Source organism: Ochotona princeps, chromosome 3, assembly GCF_030435755.1.
Source record: "Ochotona princeps isolate mOchPri1 chromosome 3, mOchPri1.hap1, whole genome shotgun sequence".
Classification (NCBI taxonomy): Eukaryota; Metazoa; Chordata; class Mammalia; order Lagomorpha; family Ochotonidae; genus Ochotona; species Ochotona princeps.
In genome coordinates, this window is record NC_080834.1 from 111,926,604 (window position 1) to 111,949,406 (window position 22,803).

General features: G+C 38.8%; 1 protein-coding gene and 1 pseudogene across 1 annotated transcript in view; one reads left to right on the plus strand and one right to left on the minus strand.

Annotated features, from left to right (window-relative positions):
- Positions 1-22,803, minus strand: part of NLGN1 (neuroligin 1) — a 691,248-nt gene that overhangs the window by 146,794 nt on the left and 521,651 nt on the right. The gene's annotated exons all lie outside the window — the stretch shown is intronic.
- The window catches only part of LOC118758854 (G protein pathway suppressor 2-like), a 29,895-nt pseudogene continuing 25,561 nt past the window's right edge, over positions 18,470-22,803 (plus strand).

Consider the following 22,803-nt stretch of genomic DNA (forward strand, 5'->3'; position numbering starts at 1 on the left):
TTGAAGCAATTTTAAAAGAAAAGGATCATGAAGAAAAAATGCTCAGTACCCTACCCTGATGACATAGATTTACATATGTCATCAGAATATCAAGTGTTTTTTTTAACTTTGTCTTTTCTTCTTTTTCAATATAACAACTTCAGACAAAAGAAAATTCAAACAATGTTAAAATGCGAGTTTTTACTCTAACAGTCTCAATTCTGTAACCATTAATAGTTTACCAGATTGCATTTTCTGTCACTGCCATGCATTACTTTCTCCCTTCCCTCTCTCTCTCTCTGTCTTGCAAGAAAACACAAGAAATAAATTTCTTCTGTTTTTTCCCTTAAAATCATTCAGTACTCATTTCCTAAAAATGAGCATTTTTCCTCCATGGAAACAAACTATCCTTTATTACACTTACAAATACAGATCTCGGACTTGGTGCAGTAACCTAGCAGCTAAGTCCTCGTCCTGAATGCACTGGGACCCCACATGGGCACATGTTCTAATCACAGCAGCCAGCTTCTATTCCAGCTCCCTGCTTGTGGCCTGGAAAAGCAATGGGGGACAGCCCAAAGCCTTGGGACCCTGCACCCGTGTGGGAGACCCGGAAGAGCTCCTGGTTCCTGACTTCGGATTGGCACAGCTTGGGGAGTGAGTGACCGGACAGAAGATCTTTCTCTCTGTCTCTCCTCCTCTTTGTATATTCCTGACTTTCCAATTAAAAATAAATATATCTTTAACAAAATACAGTTCTCTACTATCATCAATTTATATTCAACTACTCTCAATTGCTCCTAAAATGTTCTTCAGAGCTGTATAAAATGGCCTACAATTCAAATGTCTCTGATTTTTATATTATCTGTCCACAATATTACTTGTAACAGGGTATTTTTTTTAAAAGATTTTATTCATTTTATTGCAAAGTCAGATATACAGAGAGAAGGAGAGACAGAGAGGAAGATCTGCCGTCTGATGATTCACTCCCCAAGTGAGCCGCAACGGGCCGGTGCGCGCCGATCCGAAGCCAGGAACCTGGAACCTCTTCCGGGTCTCCCACACGGGTGCAGTGTCCCAATGCATTGGGCCATCCTCAACTGCTTTCCCAGGCCACAAGCAGGGAGCTGGATGGGAAGTGGAGCTGCCGGGATTAGAACCGGCGCCCATATGGGATCCCGGGGCTTTCAAGGCGAGGACTTTAGCCGCTAGGCCACGCCGCCGGGCCCATAACAGGGTATTAGATCTAAAGGCTTTATTACCTATTTGTGGCAGATATTCCTCTGTGCTGTTTTTCACTTCATAGTACACAAACCAGAAGGCAAATAATACCAGAATTCTCCACCTCTTCCGAACTTAAAGTTCATACTTTGGTTAAGACAGCTGCTACCATGTTGTTTTTTTTTTTTTGTTGTTGTTGTTGTTTTACGATACAGATACATTTTCATGTTTGTAATTAACAGCTAATATGTAGAGCAATGTTTTCAAATCTTGCTCTTACTCAATTTTACCTACAAATGTTCAAAAAAGGATTTAGCATCATTTAGTATTCATTTGTGAATCAGTTATTTCCACAGTGGAACCATGACACATGTGATGGTTAGGTATATGGTTAAGTTAATGTTAAGTATTAAGTGATGTCATAGGGATAGCAGGAAAAGAAAGCCAACAGTTAGTGGAGGTGTTTCTTAAAGTTATTTGAAAACTTTTGGAACAATGCTGTAATAAACAGCAGATGGGATATGTTAGCCTATATAAAAACTGCTTTGGACAATACATACATACAAGGAATTTTCTAAAGTTGATGACAAATGCATATAATAAAGAAACTGAATGGATTTCAAAATGTTTAAAGTGAAAGTTAAACTTCATCACAAACTTTTTAAATACCTTAACTTTAAAAAAGGTTGAAAGACTTAGAGAAATTTAAAGAGCATAATTATATATAATATGATCATCTTCGCAAATTCTGCAGGAACCAGACTTTCCAAGGTCAGAGGAACAAGGTAAACTGTAAATATGTTTGAAATTTGAGTAAAACACTGGCAGTAACTTTGAGCAGTGAAGTAAATTATGAAGAAACTCAACATCTTCTGGGCTTAGGAACTCCAGAAAAAGCTATGAACGCAAATTTCCTTTCTGTTACATCCTTGTGAGATGCAGCAAGGCAGAACCATCCATTTGAGCTGCAGCAGATAACAACGTGCTCCATGAAATGGCATAACAAAAACCCAAATGGGCACACAGACCATGACACTCTTCTAAATGCTTTAAACTATTGGGCTTTGAATTCTAACCCCCTGAATTAGAAAGAGCAATGAAGTCAGTACAATCTTCCAGCAAATGACAATTTTTAATTGCCTGTCATTTCACTAAACAGGTTTCTAATCTCTTATACTAATTTGCCAGCTCTCTGGTATATTTTCATGCTAATACTTGAAGTGCTTACTTAGCTACCTTTTAATGCAGCTTTCATGTTTATGGATTTCACTTGTAAGACAAATGGATTAGAGTTTATCTCAACAAACATGGCTCCACTTGCAAATTACCATTTCTATCAGACTTTTAAAAATTAAATGTCCAGGCCCAGTGCAGTAGCCTAGCGACTAAAGTCCTTGCCATAAACACGCTGGGATCCCATATGGGCACTGGTTCTAATCCTGGCTGCTTCACTTCCCATCCAGCTCCCTGTCTGTGGCCTGGGAAAGCAGTAAGGACAGCCCAAAGCCTTGGGACCCTGGGTCCACGAGGGAGACCCAGAGGAAGCTCCTGGTCCTGGCTTCAGATTGGCACAGCTCTGGTCATTGCGGCCACTTGGGGAGTGAATCAGCAGACTTAAGATCTTGCTCTCTGTCTCTTCTCTTCTCCATATATCTCACTTTCCAATAAAAGATAAATAAATCTTTTCTCAAAAAAAGTAAATGACCATCAGATAATGTAAGTTACGTATTATTGCTGTTGTCATTATAATTCCCCTTTTCCAGATGAGAAATCTAACCAGTTTGTTGTGATTCATCATAAACTAAAGTGGAACATAACTTTATTGCTGTGAAAATCAGAAAATGAGCTGTGAATTTCTCCTCTTCCCAATAAAAAGTGAAACTCAGTCACTCATACACCTGTCTTCTGATTAGTAGAAGAACTCAGGGAATCCAGAGGAAAATGTCAGAAAATTGTCTATGGAAGTCATTTTGAACAATGTGACACACCAGACCCTCATTACTAACAGTTTGAACAAAGCAGAGATGTTTGTCTCATGTACACAGATACAGTAGTCAGCACTGAGGAAAGAGAAGTTCAGTATGTCAGCCACTTAAAGTGCCTATATACAAAATGACACTTCATTGCCTTCTGCTGACCTGGAAGTTTAACAAATAGATAATCAATATAACGGTACCACTATTCTCTCTCTTCTTAGGAAGGGTGTTTAACACATAAGAATTGTATTAAGATTTTTATGTATCTGTCTCTCTCTCTCTCTTTCTCTCTCTCACACACACACACACACACACACACACACACACACACACATAACATATTGTTTCCAGGGGGTATCTCAAAGAAACTAACTGCCAGACACTACAAAAACCCAATTTCCAGCAAGTGGTTCCCGAATAGGTATTCTCTGGCACTGCCTACACGATGATTTGCAAGCTTGTAACTATCAGGGTAAAAAAAAATGTAATTACTAAGACCAAATCTTTCCTCTTCTGTCATTTACCTTCCCACTGTGTGTTCTTCTTCTGCTGTCATGAATAACTGCAGCTCTCCAGAAGGACTGTTCTGCCCCCTCTCCTTTGTTTCTCTTGCCTGTTCCACCTGTCTGACCCCCTCAACTAGTTTTTCTACATGTTGTACGTGCTGAAATATCAAAGGTCTTCATAACTGGCCAGAATGAATAAAGGCATGAATGCGTTTATTCATTACAATAAGCCTGAATTCCCCATGGTTTAAAGTGGTTCCGGCAAGGGAAAAATGTGTCACGGGAACTGGAAGAAAGCTTTAAAGGCATGTGGGTGAGGGCAGAAATGAAGTGATTTGATCTTGAGGTGATACTGTTTGCCCTGTGCCTTGTAGTTCATTCATTCTCTTTCCGGTTATAGGCCATAAATGCATTCTACAAACTAACAAACAGATGCTGGAGATCACAAGGAGTGGATTCAGTGACCAGCATATCTGGCAGTAGGAAATCCAAAGCACCATCTACTTGAAAGTTATAGCTTAACTTCCAAAGGTGGATGTGTCAGAGTAGATAGTGAAAAGTATGCTGAAGTTCTGGTTTACCCAATTTAGGTAAGCTGTTTTGTAAAATACAGTGAATGCCTAACGATTGGAACTCTTCATCATGCTTATTTTTGTTTACTTATTTTGAGAGAGAGACAATTTGTCAACTGCTGGCTCACTCCCCAAATGCCCACAAGAACCAGGCCTGGATACCTGGAGCCAGTCAAATCCAGGAGCCAGGAATTCATTCCCAGTCTTCCCTATGGATGGCAGCACCTCCTTTATGGGAACATTGCCACTAACTCCCAGGATTTGCATTACTGGAAAACTGGAGTCAAGATCCACAGCCAGCAAGTGAACACAAGTTTTTTGATGTGGGAGATGGATGTCTTAAACACCAGATACACAGTCCCCTCTGTGCTATTTAAAAATGAGTAAATATAAATTCTCCCTCATACATGTAATGATAATGGACTTACTAAATTCCAAAAGCTTAGTTGAAGATACCTTTTCATAGCCTTAGGTATTCCACACAGCAACATAGCAGCAGTCTAGCCAGTGTAAATATTAACATTTCAAAGCATCTAAGAAGCCCATCTCAACCCAAATGCATCTTGACTACTTAAAATCCCCATTAGTAAACTTTGGAAAATTTTGAGCTTTTTGAAAGCTGAGAAATTTATGAAAATTATGACCATTAATATATTTGGTACCATTATGCTTCCTGGATACATGAAATGGAAGAAAGAATGTGTGAATGTTGTGTGCTGGGTGCCTCCTGTGTGGAAAAGGAGCCGAGAATTCTCGAAGGTGATTCAGAAAGATGATTTGTTGAAGCATTTTTACTTTAATGTTCCATAACAGTTGCCTGAAAGCATTTCCTCTTTAGTTTCTGAACCAAAGATGTAATTGTTTGGATCCCAACATGTTTAGATAGCCAGAAAGAACTTTCCCCTAGTAGACTGAAAATTCTGAAATAAAAAAAAGGTCCTAATGTGGAGTGCCAAGTATCCATCTTGAACCTAGTATTTATCCATTTCTGTTCAGTTTTTAGTCTCCATATTTGACAATAATTAATATGTCCAGAATGGTTTAACATTGCTACCTGTACTGTTTCAGTAGGCATCTCAAACACAGGTAGTGTTCATTTCTCCTTCACAAGGAAGTAGACTCTCTGAACAGAAATTTATCTCCACCACCACTCGCTCCCCACCCCACTTGCTTATTTCCTTGGTTTCCCATTTCTACTTTGAGTTCCTGGCTCTTCTGTCTTTGGCAGGTGAACATGTTTTCCAGATGAGGCAGTGAGGAAGGTACAATCAGGAAGTGCTCCATGAAGTTCTTTTCGGGTTACCTTTTGCAGTACCATATCTAAAGAATCCAGCTTTTCTGATTGTCCAGGCAGGTGGCTGCTTTATGAAACCCACTGAAATAACTTGTCCCCACATGGACAACTTACAAGCCACCAACGGAGCAAGTTAAAGCATTGCACTATGAGTTCCCTGAGGCTAGTCAGTCTGACAAAGTGTACAAAGACGAGAACAACATGAAGTTGAGACTGCTTTTAAAATGGGTCACTAAATAATCACCACTTAATCAGAATAACAGTTGAGAGACTGAATGGATTCAAAGGCAAACACTTGCAGGTGAAAACAGCTTTCTTCCAAGTTAGCTAAGCTCTTGTGAGGATCAAACATGAATTCAAATGAAAACAATTCAGAAAATGCTAAATGTACTTATAGACTTCTCTGCCCCACATATATAATCTTTCCTATTTTTATTTTACTATTTTTCATGTTGCCATCCACAAGCAGCTAAGAGCAAAATTTGAATTAATACCCTTTACAAAATGAGTATAAAAAATTCTCTTTTTTTATTACATTGCATTATGTGACACAGATTTGAAGGTACTGGGATTCCCCCCACCCCTCCACAAACCCTCCCTCCATGGTGGATTCCTCCACCTTGCTGCATTGCCACAGTTCAAGTTCAGTTGAGATTCCCTCATTGTAAGCATATACCAAGCATAGAGTCCAGCATCTTATTGTCCAGATAAGTTCAACGGCTTCTTGGGGAGACCATCTCTGGTCTGAAGGTAGAGCTGGTAGAGTGTCATCCTGATCAATTAAAAGCCCCAACATAACATCAGAAACAATTTATAATGTTATGGAATTAGTGGACAGAGCATTGAGTAACCAATATATTGAAAAAAAATACAAGTTCGTAACCACATGAGGTTGAGATAATATTACATTTTACAGGTACTATTTTTCATATTGACATCATTTCATCTTAAATTAAGGCAAACATGTGGTATCTAACCTTTTGGGATTGGCTCATTTCCCTTAGCATTATGGTTTCCAGTTGGGCCCATTTGGCCACAAAGAACTGCATTTTGTTTTTTTTAATAGCTGAGTAGTATTCCATGGAGTAGATCAACCATAGATTTCTTATCCAGTCTTCTGCTGATGGGCATTTTGGTTGCTTCCATGTTTTTGCAATTACTGATTGTGCTGCTATGAACATAGGGGTGCATGTTGGTTTCTCATGAAACAGGTGTTTTGTATTTCATCTGTTCAAATGGTAGCTTTATTTATTAAATTAAAAATCCAAAATGTGTCCAACAAGATTTTGCATTTCTCTTCTCTATTGAAAAAAATTAGAAAATTTGGCATCGATGAATGTCTCTCCTTTGGCATTCATTCATTTAACCAGTCATTCAACAAATATTTACTTAGAGATGGGCACTTTTTACGCATTCAGAAAATGGCAGAACAGAAATCTGGCAAGAAAATTCAGCCACAACTAACGAGGAGGGACTGGTTCTGCATACTAACTTTTACATTACCTGGGCATTACATTCAGAGCACGTGGCCTACTGTACCCACTTACTTAACTTCCTCATTCCTATAAAAATGTGTGCTTGTGAAGTGTGTAAAAGAGCTCTAGCTTGTATATTACCATTCAGGTTCTGGAAAAAGAACGTAAATGAATATAACTTACTAGATTACACATAGTACATACAAATTAAGTTGAGATGGACATTGTTGACCATGATTACACCCGATTCAATCCTTCAATAAGTCCCTGTTATGCACAACTTATTTTGGGGGGACCGTATTAGAACATAGTCTTAAAATATGGTGTTTTTATAGTGGAAATATGAGAAAGGCTTGGAAATGGCACAATAGAATATGTGATAAAGTTGTGGCATTTAAAGGCAATGCAGAATAACTGGCATGTGTGAAAATATTGAAGAGTCCAATATGACAGGAGCACAGGATAAGAGAGGGACTATTGCTCTTTCAGAACCTACGCTTGACATAAAAGAGCTATACTTGTTGATTCTATATCTAAAGAATAAGCTATTTCAGGTAAACAAGTCAGCTGAAAAATAACAGAGGAAAAACATGAAATTAAGTGGCTTTGAAATTCTAGGTTTTGAGAATGCTTAAACAATGCATGATCACACACTTGAAAGAATAATGCAATTGTTACTATCATAGCAATGCTTTGAAAGAAGATAAAGCAGGAAATTGCAAGATTTTAAATATCTGTACTATCTGCTTTTATCAACAGTCTAGTAAGGATTGCTTACATAATACCTAAGATATTAAGCTTGCTGAGCCTTTAAGGTTAAAAAAAAAGTATTTATTAAGCCTTGGCTTCATTCTCAAATACATCTTTAGCTTCTTCCTATGTTAGACATGACCTCTGAAATCATATTGTTCCCTTGACATTTTTTGGAAAGGGTGATAAGATATACCCTAATGCATATGAACTCCACATATTCTACACATAACAAATAAGTTGAGAGTAGTAGTTAAGAAGTTAGAATGCCATGGTGGCACATGACATTTTATAGTTCAAGGAAGGAAGCTTCTAATGTCTTTGGAGGCCAAGAAATCTTCTCATCATCAACATCAAATTTATTTACTTTATTTTTGTAAGTACTGTGTAAATATCATAGGCTTGGTGCTAGATTAGGTACAAGGGAAATGGCAGCTTAGAGAAATCACAGAGCTTGTCCTCAAAGAGCCAATGATTTTCAGAGGTCTGGTTTTCCAATGTGGCATTTGCACAGGTTTAAGGCAAAGTAGAACACCTCAATTTCTATTCCCTCAGTCCCAAGGAAAGACAAATTTTCATTATTTAGATGGATTGGCTCTCAAACCATATTAGCAATTATGATGGCAACAATTAACTAGTGAAGAATTTATTATCACTTACAGCATCCCAAGGATTAAATCTGATAAATATTTATTCAACTTACTGTCTGTAGTACACTGGGTTAAGAGGAATGTACAGAAATAATCAAATACACTTTCATTCAACTCTTGCTCATCCGTACCTGTCACTCCCCCAGACACTTCATGGACATTATAATTTTTAAACTATGACCCAAGTCTGTCAGGTTGCAAAGTCTATTTTCTTTCCCCTACACTCTGCTCTAATGCTTGCTCTCAGTGAACTTATAAATCTAATGGGAGAGACAAGGCTACCACACACAAAGTAGTAAGAAAATGAACTGAATCTCCATTGCGTAGCATTGAGTTTAGTTCCCTAACAAAGAAAGAAAGAACCAGCCACAAGAAACGATTAAATCTAGTCCAGAGATGGGAGCAGTGAAGTGGATGCAAACAGCAGAGTTAGCACACAGAGCTGCATCTCTGCAGCTATCTGATTTGAGCCCATATTTGCCTCTACCACTCTTAACGTGTGATTTTGTATGCTGGTGTTCATTTTCTCCATTTCCCACTGTAACACAGCATACCTGTTTTCTAAGTATCCCTGCTGTTTTCATTTCTTAGTTCTTTTCAGTGTTCATCCTGGTTTTTTATATTTGTTTATTCCTGTTTCTTATACAGTCACAATATATATGTGTATATCAACTCTTCAAATATATTCCCATACTTTGGTTTCTCTTTTGAGAATATGTAACTCTCTATTCAATATCTCCACTTGATCTTACCAGTACCCTAAGGAACAGAGTACACAAGGGATTCTCCAAATCATATAGCATGCCTTATTCAACTCCCTACTCCTCTGCTCTTCTCTGTCAACAGCACCACTAGCCTGACAATTATTCATTGCAGGCAATGAGCTGAAGTGTCATTTTTGGTGAACATCCTTTCCCCAACATTTAAAGATTTTTGTTCATATATATATATATATATATATATATATATATATATATATATGTTTAGAGAGAGAGTATCCTTCATTGTAAGCTAGTTCCTACTATTATAAGCTTTCATACAATTATATTTCTATAGAAACACTTAGCATACACAGACACAGAAAATACACAGCCAAAAAGCTTTTGAAAAATAGGCAAATACAAAAGCTCATGGCAGCTATAATTAGAAGATAAGCTTCTTTTGATGAAGAAAATTTTATAAACTCCATATAGAGTATTCAAAAAGTTCATGAAAACCATGGCATCACGATATAGCTAGGTAAGCCACCACTGAGGAAGCCTCAGCTCATATCAGAGCATTGGGACAAGTCCTGGCTACTACACTTCTGATCCAGCTCCTTCCTAGTTCTCTGGGAAGCAGCAGTTTAATTTCTTTAGTCCCTGCAACCACATGAGAGGCCCAGATGGACTATCTGGCAACCATATTCAGTCTAGTAGAGTCCTGCCTCCTGTGACAATTTGGAAAGTTGAACTAGTGGATGAAAATCTGTCATTCTGTCTTTCAAATAAATAAATATTTAAGAAAATGCATTTGTGGGAAGGGAAATACATATCATGGAAAATGACATGTATTTCATAATTTTATATTCCATTTTTTATGAACTCTCTCTCTCTCACACACACACCCCTCCCCTACCACAGATTGATTCAATCAATAGGGATTGTGACGGATTTGATTGCCTAGAGCCAGTGTATCCGCAATACCTTGTGCCCTTTACAAAACTGATGCTCAAGAAAGGCATATGATGGTATAGTTGTACAACAGATTAAGCTGAAACATGCTGCACTGGCAACACCTATGAATGACAGTTCAAATCCCAGCGGTTTCACTTCCTACTAATGCACCTACTAACTTCCCACTAATGCACCTGTGAAGGCGGTGGAAGCGGGCATCTACCACCCTACCACATGGGAGACCTGGAAGAAGCTCCTGGCTTCAGTGTGGCCGAATCCTAGCTGTTGTAGCCATTTGGGAGTGAACCACTGGATGATTTTTAGCTCTCAGATAAAATTTACTGAGAGAAGAAGAGACACAGAATAAGACTTTCCATCTGCTGGTTCATTCCCCAAATGGTTGCAACAGCTGGAGCTATGTTTATACAAAGTAAGAAACCAAGATGCTTCTTCTAGGTCTTCCACCTGGGTACAGGCTTCCAAGGATTTGGGTCATCCTCTACTGCTTTTCCAGGCTATAAGCAGGAAGTGGAGCATCCAAGACATGAACCAGCACCCATATGGGATCCTGGTATTTGCAAGATGAGAATTTAACCATTGATCCATCACTCCAGGTCCCAGATTTGGAAATATTTAAAGAAGTCTTCAAATAAATTAATATCTAAAGATGTCTGTGCATTAATATTCAAAACAAGTAAACTGCTAAATAAATAAATAGAATGTATAGAATCACTTTAGGTTGTCCTAACAAGTACCATAAACTTGATAGCTTAAACAAAAGAAAGGCTTTTTTCCTCACAGTTCTGAGAATGGGAAGTCAAGACCCAAGTGACTGATACTTTGGTTCTTGGTATGCAGATGGCTACATTCTCATTGGATCCTCAAATGACAAAAACAAAAAGAGAGTTAACAATAAGAAGAGAGCTCTTTTTTCATTTAGGCTATAGGACCATTGAGCTAGGATGCTTCAGATATGAACTCATTAAACCTTAATTAACTCCAAAAGAACATTTACAGTAAAATGGAGGTTGAGATTTCAACATTTATATTTAAAGTGGTTTTCTAAAAGCTTAACAGAATGTTGATAAGTGGACGGGACCCTGAGAAAGAGATGCGGATTATTTAGGTTTGGGCTACAATCAATTCAAAGGAAGGTTAGGATGGCAGCTAGGAGCTGAATGGACTGGATTCATTCTGTCTATGACACCCAGCCATGCGTGAAGCAGGGAGGCAAGAATTCCTGTAATGGCAGTTGGAAGAGAAAGAAGAAAGCCAGTCTAGGAGAACTCCACAGAAAGAGAACCAAACTTATGACCGGCTGAAAGTATTAACCAATATATAATTAGAAGATTGTGAAGGGACTTTTTTGAGCCCTAGAAGAGAGTACAAGGGAGGATTGTAAGCATAGTAATAAAAAAAAAGCAGCCAGGTGATGGCAAATTCAGCACTGATCAACTCGCAGCCAGAGCTCTTTGAGCACCACTGTGCCTGCATGAGCTCACAGCTGTCCCCTATGCTTTCCCAGCAACAAATCCAGTGTTCTGCTGACTCAGATGGCCATTATTTTTTTTCTGCCTTTTGTCTTTGATTTCCATCTCCAAAGTCTATTGGCAATCAAATGGCTCCCTGCTCTGTGCTGTGGGAATTCTAGCTATGAGTCCTGATGAGCTGTAATCTCCATGAGAGACCTTCGTGTTAGGTGAGTGGACCTTAAATCAAGCACCTGTGTTTGTACCTGCCTTCTGCCTAAATGCATAACTGGTAGATTTGGAATCCTTATGCGTAGTGATTCCAAATCATACTCAAATACTAGATATTTCAATCAATATATGTTCCCCATCTTAAAAAAAATTAAATCCTGTTTTTAGAGGGTGAGTTCATTTATTTTTAATTTTAATCATTACTCAACCATGACAAAGTATCTTTGTACATTTGTGACTTCAAATACAGAGCAGGTAAGTAAAGCAGATCCAGATCTGAGGAAAAACAAATCTTTCTTCTCAGTGTTATTTAAAAACTACACAATCAGAAAGGGTAGGAATCGTTCCCTGAGTGAGCAGGGAGCCAGAGAAAATGATCTTTGCTTTGAGAGGTCTAGATCTAGGTTTTGTCTTATAAACAAAGTCATTGTGAAATCTGAAGGACAAATTTGCCACATGATGATCATGGGGATGTGGCAAATTGGATTCTTTCCTTCTCCCTGAAGAGGTTATTATAGAACAAGAATTATTTTGAAAATGTCATCAGAGAAGTGGAAAAAAATAATCTCCCCCTCTAGGTAGATGATAATAAAAGACTAAGGGATCCTGGTGGATTTTCTGCTAACAGAGGGCACAACCCATCTTTCAGTTACAGCAAGAAAGGATGCTGCAAGGTTACATTCTCTTTATAGGTCCTTGCTATTTTTATTATATGATTATTAAAACTTCCCTTTATGTTAGCCGTATGTGGAACATGCAGAAAGTGAGTTTCCAAAATAGATTGAACATTTACATGAAAGATTTTGCTCTCAGGGAGGCTACCTCCTAGAATGGTGGAGGGGGTGGAAGGAGGGATGGATAATTAGACACAGGTGACATTAAGCAACTGCGTTTGTTAGGGAGCTTCAAAATGGATACCGTGTGCTTTGGAAATAGGTTTACTCATTTCTGCTTTCATGTGTTTCCTTAATTCTGCAGGACACTTCAAGGCAGTGTGATTGAGAGCCATTCCAAAGGTGAAGGGATTTCAAAGCAGGGGGAGAGAAGTCTTTACTTAGAAGATTGAAAAGTTTTCCACATAGATGACATAGGATAAAAGAATAGATGCGGGGAAGTGTGGGTGTAAATTAGAGGCACGGAGATCTGCTAGATTTAAAGAAAATGACAAGTGCAAGAATAGAGTTCAGTGTCTCTTATTTATATGCTCATGTAGGCTCATCTACAAAGAAATTAGAAACATGTTCTGGCAGCGCATTCTACTTATGATTTTGCTCCCCTAAAATCTTAAGTGTTTTAAATGATGGGTGCTCTAATATATGGGTGCATGGTTCTTATTGTGTAAGATCCTGGAAGTGTAGGAATTTTTTTTTAAGATTTATTTTATTACAGTCAGATATACAGAGAGGAGGAGGGACATAGAGGAAGATCTTCCATCCAATGATTCACTCCCCAAGTGAGCCGCAACGGGCCGGTGCGCCGATCCAAAGTCGGGAACCTGGAACCTCCTCCGGGTTTCCCACACGGGTGCAGTGTCCCAATGCTTTGGGCCGCCCTCGACTGCTTTCCCAGGCCACAAGCAGGTAGCTGGTTGGGAAGTGGAGCTGCCGGGATTAGAACCGGTGCCCATATGGATTCCCCGGGGTGTTCAAGGCGAGGACTTTAGCCGCTAGGCCACGGCTGCCGGGCCCGAAGTGTAGGAATTTGAACATGAAAACTACTTGTTTACATTTCATGAAAAAAAAAAATCCCGTGGTGAGGACTGAATATTTGAACATCCGGAAGTATTTTCAGAACTGAATTTTATTCCCATGATTATGAAGAAAATACTTTCTTTTTCTGCTTCTGCTGTGCTGGAAGTTTCCCTTAGCAGTCATTTCTACGGCTACTTGAAGCTCATGTCCAATTCACTGATTCCATTAGCTAATTTCATATACTGGCCAGCTCGTCTTGAATGTAAATGCAGACCAATGTGGCAATGTTGCCCTGAGCACTACACACAGTGTTTTCACACAACAGCACAGGTCACCCTGTTGGGTGGAAATGTGTCCAGTCAGTGATCTCAAAATAAAATGCTGTGGCAATCATGCTCTCAAGCGCATTCATTCCATTCAGGACCTGTGGATGGAGTGGGGGTCAAGTAGAGTTGAAAAGGTCAAGACAGAACTTACTGCTTTTGTACTTTCAAATGCTGTCACTAGTCACTGCTCTAAAGCAGCAGAAGTAATGAGTGTACGTGCTCGGCCTGGACCCTCCCTGTTTTACCAACTGTAGGGCATATGCAAGGCTAGCCAGTTGAGTCTAAAGGTATCATTCAAGTTGAACTTGAATTTCCCTGGTTTTAAGGTAATTTCTAGCATGTAATTTACAGGAATTTGAAAGCTACAGACTCTTAGGTGGCCTAAGTGTAGGGCTAACACAAGACCTATAGCTCTATGTATTCAGAAACATTAAGGGTCAGATTAGGGTGACTGGGTCTCATTTTACCAAAAATCATGAACACCGCCAGTTTTCCTGATGTGTGTGTGTGTGTTGGGGAGTGGGGGAGGCTTAAATTTCCTTTTAAACAATAAGAAAATGTTTTTCATATAAATCTATATTACCATGTTATGTCTTTGTTGTAAACCAATATTGGGTTCTCAATGTCACAAAGTTTAAATTCCCAAGAGAGGCAAAAAATGGTAAATATTCTTTAAAGAATTTAATTCATGAACCAGTGAGATGAGCAGGTTTTTTAATATAGGATATGTGCTTATGTCACGTTAGTTGTTTCATACCATTATCTTACTTAACCTTTATAAAAATCTCATTTATTCTAAATGATATTTCTAGATCCTTCATTTTATAATGTTCAAACTGTATTAGTGCTTGCCATATTTCATTTTCATTTTCATTTGTGTATTTTTTTAAGATTTATTTTGTTTTTATTAGAAAGTCAGATACACAGAGGAGGAGAGACAGAGAGAAAGATTTTCTGCCTGCTGATTCACTCTCCAAGAGGAGCAACAGCCAGAGATGAGCAGATCTGAAGCCAGGACCACAGAACCTCTTCCAGGTCTCCCACTTGGGTACAGGGTCCCAATTCTTTGGGCTGTCCTCTACTGCTTTCTCAGACCAGAAGCAGGGCCGCGGGGATTAGAACCAGTGTCCATATGGGATCCTGGTGCATGCAAGGTGAGGACTTTAGCCACTATGCTGCCGCACTGGGCCCTCACTTGTGAATTCTTTGAGAGTCTAGATTGATGGTTTTGAAACTCTGAGTAGAGGTGTTTCATGAGATATATGTTTTATTTGAAAAGGAGGTTAGCATTCATATTAAGAAATACCAGGTAAGGAGATATGAAAAATTTCTTTACTATAGGAACTTTATGATCTGTAATGAGAATCAGCCCACATGAGTATCCAAAGAAAATAATGTGGTGTTATAACATTTGACCGAAAATTCCTGTTGGGTATGTATTTTGGGATATGCTGATTATTGCACAGAACAGTTTTGGAAATTTTGATTGATAAAAATCTTAGATTGATGGCAAATACATAGCTCATCCCAACTCGAAAGGGGTTGGCTTCTGTCTTAGGGTTTAGCTTCTAAGTGAATCAAATCGTAATCACAAGTCCTTTGAAGGAAACAGCCTTCATTTTGAAATGGTTTTGAAGCCCATAGTATTGCTGAATGGTATAGGACAGGTGAGGTATGTAACAGAGCTTTCATGAATTATACAAAAGTAGAACCATAAATCCAGTATAATGGATTCACACAAAAGTTTAGACTAGGGAAATTTAAATATAAGCTACTATAAATCCAAATTATAAAATACTTTGAAGTGGTTAAAAAGAGTAAAAGTAAACCTATGTAGAAGAAGACGCTTGGGACATAGTAGTAAGTGAAAAGGAAACATATTTCAGAAAATATACCATATAAAGACTTAATTTATAGCTGCATGCAAAAGTAAATAGGAAACTGTGTGGAAATACAAATATTAAATTCTTCATTGTTCCTCACTGCTGAAAAGAAGGACTTTAGGACAACCAGTTGTAGATGGAAGTTAACACATTTTTCTCTAACAACCTTAAAGTGTGAGATCTCAATATTGCTATGTATTACTTTTGTAAGTATTTTTAGCTAGGTTATGTATTTTTCAAGTATGAAGGGAAATGAGAAGCACATTCCAATGATTTTTCTGTTTCCATCCTAGTTGTGGCTGGAATATCAGTTATCACTGTCTTTTAAAGATGACAAAGAATAATGAGAATTCGTACGATCATTTAGTATGTCATTTGTAGGGCATCAGGCAATGTTCATCTTCAGCAACGTAGACTATGAAAGTCAAGGGTGCAAATGGGAAGAGCCATATTCGCCTTTAACATGGAATCCACAACCACACAAATACGTAACACCTTGTTGCAGATCCTCCTTTCTTTCTAACATCTCTTTTAGACCATAAAGGTTGGTTACATTGCACTCTCCCATCCCTGCTCCGTATCTGACTCCCCTATGAACCCACCCATCCTCTGTGACTCCTTCAATAATATCTAGAATTTTACTTTTCATTAAATATTTTTTCTATCACAAATGAACATATTTAAGAATATATATATATATGCTTCAGTAGTTATTTTAATGCATAGAAACTGATGTATAACCTTCGCTCTTATCCCTTCCTCCTCCTTTTCTTTTTCTTGTTTAAATTTCTGTAACTTGGGCCCATTGCGAGGCAGCCTAATGGCTAAAGTTCTCGCCTTACACGCATCAGGATCCCACATGCTCACCGGTTTGTATCCAGGCTGATTCACTTCCCATCCAGATCCCTGCTTATGGCCTGGCAAAGTAGTAGAGGATGGCCCAAAACCTTGGGATCTTGCACTCATGTGGGAAACCTAAAAGCCCCTGGCTTCTGGCTTCAATTCAGCTCAGCTCAGCTCTAGTCACTGTGGCCACTTTTGGAGTGAATCAACGGAGGGAAGCTCTTTCTCTCTCTGTCTCTCTGTCCTTCCCTCTCTGTATATCTGACTTTCCAATAAAAAATAAATAAATCTTCAAAAACAAAGTTTATGTAATTTGTATGCCACAATGTTCACATATACACTATTAAGTCTTTGGAAAAGAGAGAGCTTTGTTTATGGAGTTGGATGCATATTAGAGTAAGCTCTCTGAAATTTCAGAAATGAATGTTCATTACAAAAAGGAGTAAAATGAATATAAGTATGTATAATACTAAGAAGAAAGGGGTGAGAGTTTTGGGAAGAATTCAAATTGTCACTGCCAACTCCTCTCTGATAAGCAATGCCAAAGGATTGTAAATTATGACTCTGTTGGTCATTTTAACAATAAAAAATGAAACATTTTTAAGAAGATAAAAATCAACAAAACACAAATGTGAACCCAATTAACAGAGAAAATCAAGATCTCCTTGAGAAGTGATATATTCCCAGCATATAGGATTTCTTTGTGAAGACAGATTAATGCAGATCCTAAAATACAATATTCAATCCAAGTTCCTTTTAAGATTATATGTTTAAAATATAAGATAAAGTAAAATTAAGAATATATGTTAAATACAGGGCATTTATAATGGTAAATACAATGAAACAAAAACACGATCTATAAAAATGAAAGTAACAGTTTGCTTTTAATCTTTGTGATTAAATCAATTGTAGCTTCTTTGAGGTTTTGATGCTTTCTTGCTGGTGGGCAGCCATATAATGGCAGACTGCAGAGAAGTTGCAGGTGGAATAGATAATGGTCTCTTCACTTGATTTTAGCCAAAAGGCCGAGAAGCAATAATGGTCTCTTTTTTAAAAGATTGATTTATTTTTATTGGTAAGGCAGGTCTACAGAAAGGAGAGACACAGAGAAATAGTCCATCTGCTGATTCACTCCCCGAATGGCTGCAACATTTAGAACTGAGCTGATTCCAAGCGTGGAGTCAGGAGCACCTTTCAGGTTTCCCACTTGGACCATCCCCTACTGCCCCACAAGGTCAAGCGCAGGGAGCTGGATGGGAAGCAGAGCACGTGGCACATGAACCATAGGATGCCAGTGCCTGCAGCGGGTAGGTTAGTCAATTGAGCCATCACACTGGCCCCTAGCTATTGACTTCTTGCAAACTTCATGGCCAATCCTCACCAGCTATAGGCAAGCTGGCTGATAGATCCTCGTGGTTTTGTGTGTGTGCCTCAATACAAAATCCTGAGAAACACTGATCTACTTCTATTTGAAATCGTCCTTCTTTCACATGTACCATTTTTTTGATTCTCATAGATGGCAATGTAATTGAAAGGAATAGCAACAAAATAAAATAGGATATGAAGTTTAAAAATATTATTATAATAATTACTGTCATTATATTAATCCATTATCATTAAGTGATAATTATCTGTGTTTTGTAGAAGTGAATGAACCTCTTTTATTCTTAGTTTTCTTATGTATAAAATGGATAAAGTAATGTCAAGCCTATTTTTTATGATTGCTACAAGTATAAAACAAAATAATGAATGTGATGATGCTTTGAATCCTTTATATTCCTAAATTATATTAAGTTTTCAATGCCTTCATAAAATTTATCCCAATGGAAGAGAAATCTCTTTACAACTATCACTCCATTAAGAAAGCATGGAGAAGGCGGCCCCATCGCAAGTCTGAATGTTAATGGAACAGCTCAATACCTGTGGCCTGAGCGTTGCCATGGGCACCATGGAGTTGCTCCTGGAGCACCCCAAGCTCTCCACTGCTTTGGCCAGAGCCCTCCAATAGCACATTATGATGGAGCTGGAGAGCAAGCACAGGAGGAAGAAGAGGTGCACAAGATGACAGAACACAAGATGAAGGAAGGAAAATGGCAATGAAAGAGAGAATGTCCCTAGAGGAGACTAAGGCACAAATTCTAATGTTGCAGGAGAAGCTACTGGTCTTGTGGGAAGAAAGGCACCACACCTCAAGAAAGCTTTAACATGAGGAAGGAAAATGGAGGCTGAAGAAGCAGAGGATACTAGTATGAGCAGAACCTGGCAGTTCACACAGGAACTCACCTCCTCAGCATACAGGGGAGTGCTGGAGGACACAGCGCCCAGGCAACCTGATGATGCCCGACAGAGCCAAACAGAGGTTTGGACCCCAAGTGCTTACAGCTTGCTGCAATGTGGGGTCAGCAGCAGCTTTAACAGAGCTCCCAGAGTACTAGCTATTCCAAGGCCATTCTAGTGATGTCTAGGTGTCTAGTCAGAGTCCTCTCCTGCACCCCTTCACTAAGAGCCCACTCAGACAACCTACAGTCCTAGCCAGCAGCTCAAAGAACCAGCAGCATTTCCTGCAGTGCAGTACCTTTTACAGCCCCAGCCATAGCCCAATGTCTTGCACTGGCACTTCTAGTCCACCCAGTCAGGGTTTCTGCAGCCTCCTGGTTCCCTGTCCTTGTAAAAGCAGATGGAATATGCTAACCAGCAGACCAGCTTCTCTGGCTTGTCCTCCCTGTATCGCAATGTACCCCCTAGACTCCACTTGCCTCTCCAAAACAACCCCCAAAACAAAAGCAAATTAAAAACAAAACAAACAAGCAAAAACAAAACTATCACTCTCTTAACTCTATTAAGTGACAAAGAATGAATAAATAAAAGTCATTCAGCATGAAAATGAGGTTTAGTATCAATATGCCTGAACCACCTTCTATTTCAGTTGCCATTATCTAAAAATATTTGAGGCCAACACACTGAGTTACTATTACAGTCTAAAATTAACATTCAATCTTATGGTTGATGAAAATATATTTTTAAATGCTATTTTGGTCTATGTATCCAAAAAATCTTATGTTATATAATTCATAGTGTTGGTTTTAGAACTGGAATAAATGTGAGATGATAGCAATGTTGATAATGATAGTGGTAGTGATTATGGCCAAGAAAATATGCCTCATATTTGAGAAAAAAATCACCTTTTTAAAGCCCTTGTATGTAGCCTTTATGAAAATATGTTCTGCAAGTTCCATGGAGGTTTTAAACTTTGAGAATTAATAGGTTAATTTTTTTTACACTAATCTTTCCAGAGGTTTGTTATTCTACCAGGTTTCAATTCTACCATCTTACGAAGTGGGCAGTACATGCACAATTCTGTATGGAAAAATTTTCCCTGCTTACTTCAAAACATCAAGTGTAAAATTACTACATAATGAAATATATGTTGAAACTCTAATGCATACATTGGATAGACAAATATCAACTTGATAAAGTGGGTAACCACAGCCACCTGTCATTTATCAAAGAAATTAAGTGACATATTCAAGGATGCCCTGAAAATTGATAAGTTGCAATCCCAAATCTCCAAACCTTAGAGCATTTCCTTTTTTATTGTGAAAACTAGGCTCTAAAAATATCTTGAAGCTTCATTAAGCTAACTCTAATACCTTTTTCCGGGTCACCTATTTCCAGATAATATGTATACTTTTCATTTCTTGGATCCTGGATTCCTCAGGTAACTTCATATCTCAGAGTTCTTTGATGCTTAAGGACTCAATGTCTTTTTCATGAATGACTTCGTAGTATGTTAATTTTACAACACAGTGTAATATAAGGTTTAACGGATGAGGAAAATAAAATCCAGGCTCAAACTTGTTTGTATTAATTTTGCGGCAGTCCATAACATGACCAACCAGGCTCAGGGTCTGACTTTCCCACATGTTCACTCCTACTTTCCCACATGTTCAATTTTTACAATGATAAAGGCTATTGTTTGAATGTAACTATATGACATTTGGCTTCACCAAGTACTGTAGTTATCCAACTGATTATTCACTTTCCAAAGTTACTGAGTTGGGAAGCAGCCATACAGAACTTGAACTCAAATCTACCTGCAAAGTACTACTCCATTGACCATACTCTACTGTCTTTGATTTTAATTTGCAAGTACATAGAATCAAAATATAAGTATTTATAAAGGAAACAGTCCCCAATCATGGAACATCTTTTTTCATATCAGTGTAATCCTTCACTAACCAGATAACGTTAGTTATTTAACGCATTTAAAGTCATTACATTATTCCGCACAGCTAATTCTCACAGCCAAGTTCTTTCACCATGAGCAGAAAAACACCAGACACAACGAGGTATTTTAGGAGGTTTGTTCCAGTGGGGCAGGAACCAGGTGGAGGGGTTGGGAGAGCCATGAGAAAAAGAGGGGATAGAGAGAAAGAGCAGGCATCTGGGGAGCCTTTTATGTCATTCAGATGAATCCACAAGGTGTGGGGGGCTGGGATTGGGAGGGATTGAGGGCAGGCCCCAGGGGATTGTTTCCTGAGACTGTCACAGATCTTTGCCTAAGGATGATTGGTCAGTGGGTGTGGTTGGGGGACTGGCTGGGAGAGATTGACTGACTGGGTGGGATTCTCAGGTGAAATGCTGGGTTACATCTAATTGGTGGACAGATAGACCAGCGCGAGTTTCCTGAGTTGTGAGGAGGAAGAGATGGTGTTGGGTCCAGGGAGGGATGTTTGAATAACTCCTTACATTCCTCCCTTTTGTTATATACAATGGAAAAGGGGTGTTGTTCTCTATGGCTTTTTCAAGTGGAGTTTGAGTGAAGTTATTTTCTCAGTGGTTGCAACCTGGTGTGAGGAATGCGAGATGGAGAGACGCTCCAAGTCCTGAAAAAGAAACTGGTTAGCAGTTTGATTAGAAAAAAAAATTACATTTGAGTGGATGACACAGGGATGGAAGGAGGGGTTAGTTATCAAAAGCCCTTTTGAAAACGTGGCTTGAGTTCTCTTTTTCTCTTAGTTAGGCCTTCTTGTACTTTGGCCATTGATTCTTCACTATCCCTGAATGGTCAACATAGACAAGATAACTTCACTAGCAACCAGAGACACTACCTGCCTATCATCACATTCCCAAACAGAGGAATGGATCCCAACTGCTGTTAGGGACAAGGGGTGATGGCCCCTCTAGCTTCTTCATGCTGAAAAGGGGTCTTTTTTTTCAGATTTATTATTTTTATTGGAAAAGCGGATATATATAGAGGAGGAGAGACAGAGAGGAAGAGCTTCCATCCGATGATTCACTCCCCAAGTGAGCCACAACGGCCGGTGCTGCGCCAATCCGAAGCCAGAAACCTGGAACCTCCTCCAGGTCTCCCATGCGGGTGCAGGAACCCAAGGCTTTGGGCCATCCTCAACTGCTTTCCCAGGCCACAAACAGGGAGCTGGATGGGAAGTGGAGCTGCCGGGATTAGAACCGGCGCCCATATGGGATCCCGGCACATTCAGGGCGAGTACTTTTAGCCGCTAGGCCACACAGCCGGGCCCGAAAAGGGGTCTTGAGGAACAACAGCAGTAGGGGTTAATCTAGAGGTTCCTGATAAGAGGTAAAAGTAATCAGGTGTCCCAAGTATTGCCTGGCACTTAAAGGTTTCTCTTTGTTGAAATCTAGATAACAAAACATTACATAGTTATAACCTTTCTAACCAAGCAGGTGGTGAGTTCAGCTAGAAACTCCGATTGGAATACTTGAGCTTTAGAGCTTAGATGTGAAGTAATTGTGATGTTTCAACCTTTGTCAGAGTAAACATTACTTTAGTTTAAAACTATGGGCTAGATTTATATCAGTTTAAGTTAACTCCTTCGAATCCCAAAGTTTGAAACATACCCAATGACTGCAATGAAACACATGAAACTTTCTGAGCTACAAAAAGTTTGCTCACCTAAATGAATCAGAAGGCACAGTAACAATACAAGGAGTAGTATGCAACATTAGAATATAAATCCATCACAGAACAGGTAAATGTAAGCTAACTTCTTGACTAACCTTGATAATTATTACATTATTTGATGTTTGATAATGCTACAGTCATTTTGCTTCTAGGTAGGGAACAGGCAAGTGTTAGATTTTCTAAAACAATTATATTTTACTGCAAACCCTAAGAGTTTCAAGAAGACATCTAGCCTAGAACATGAAGTACAATATTGAAAACATTCTGTTACAAGACCTACTAGTCACATTATATTTTATGTCTTCAGTTGTATTGAAAGGTCTTGTAAAATGCCA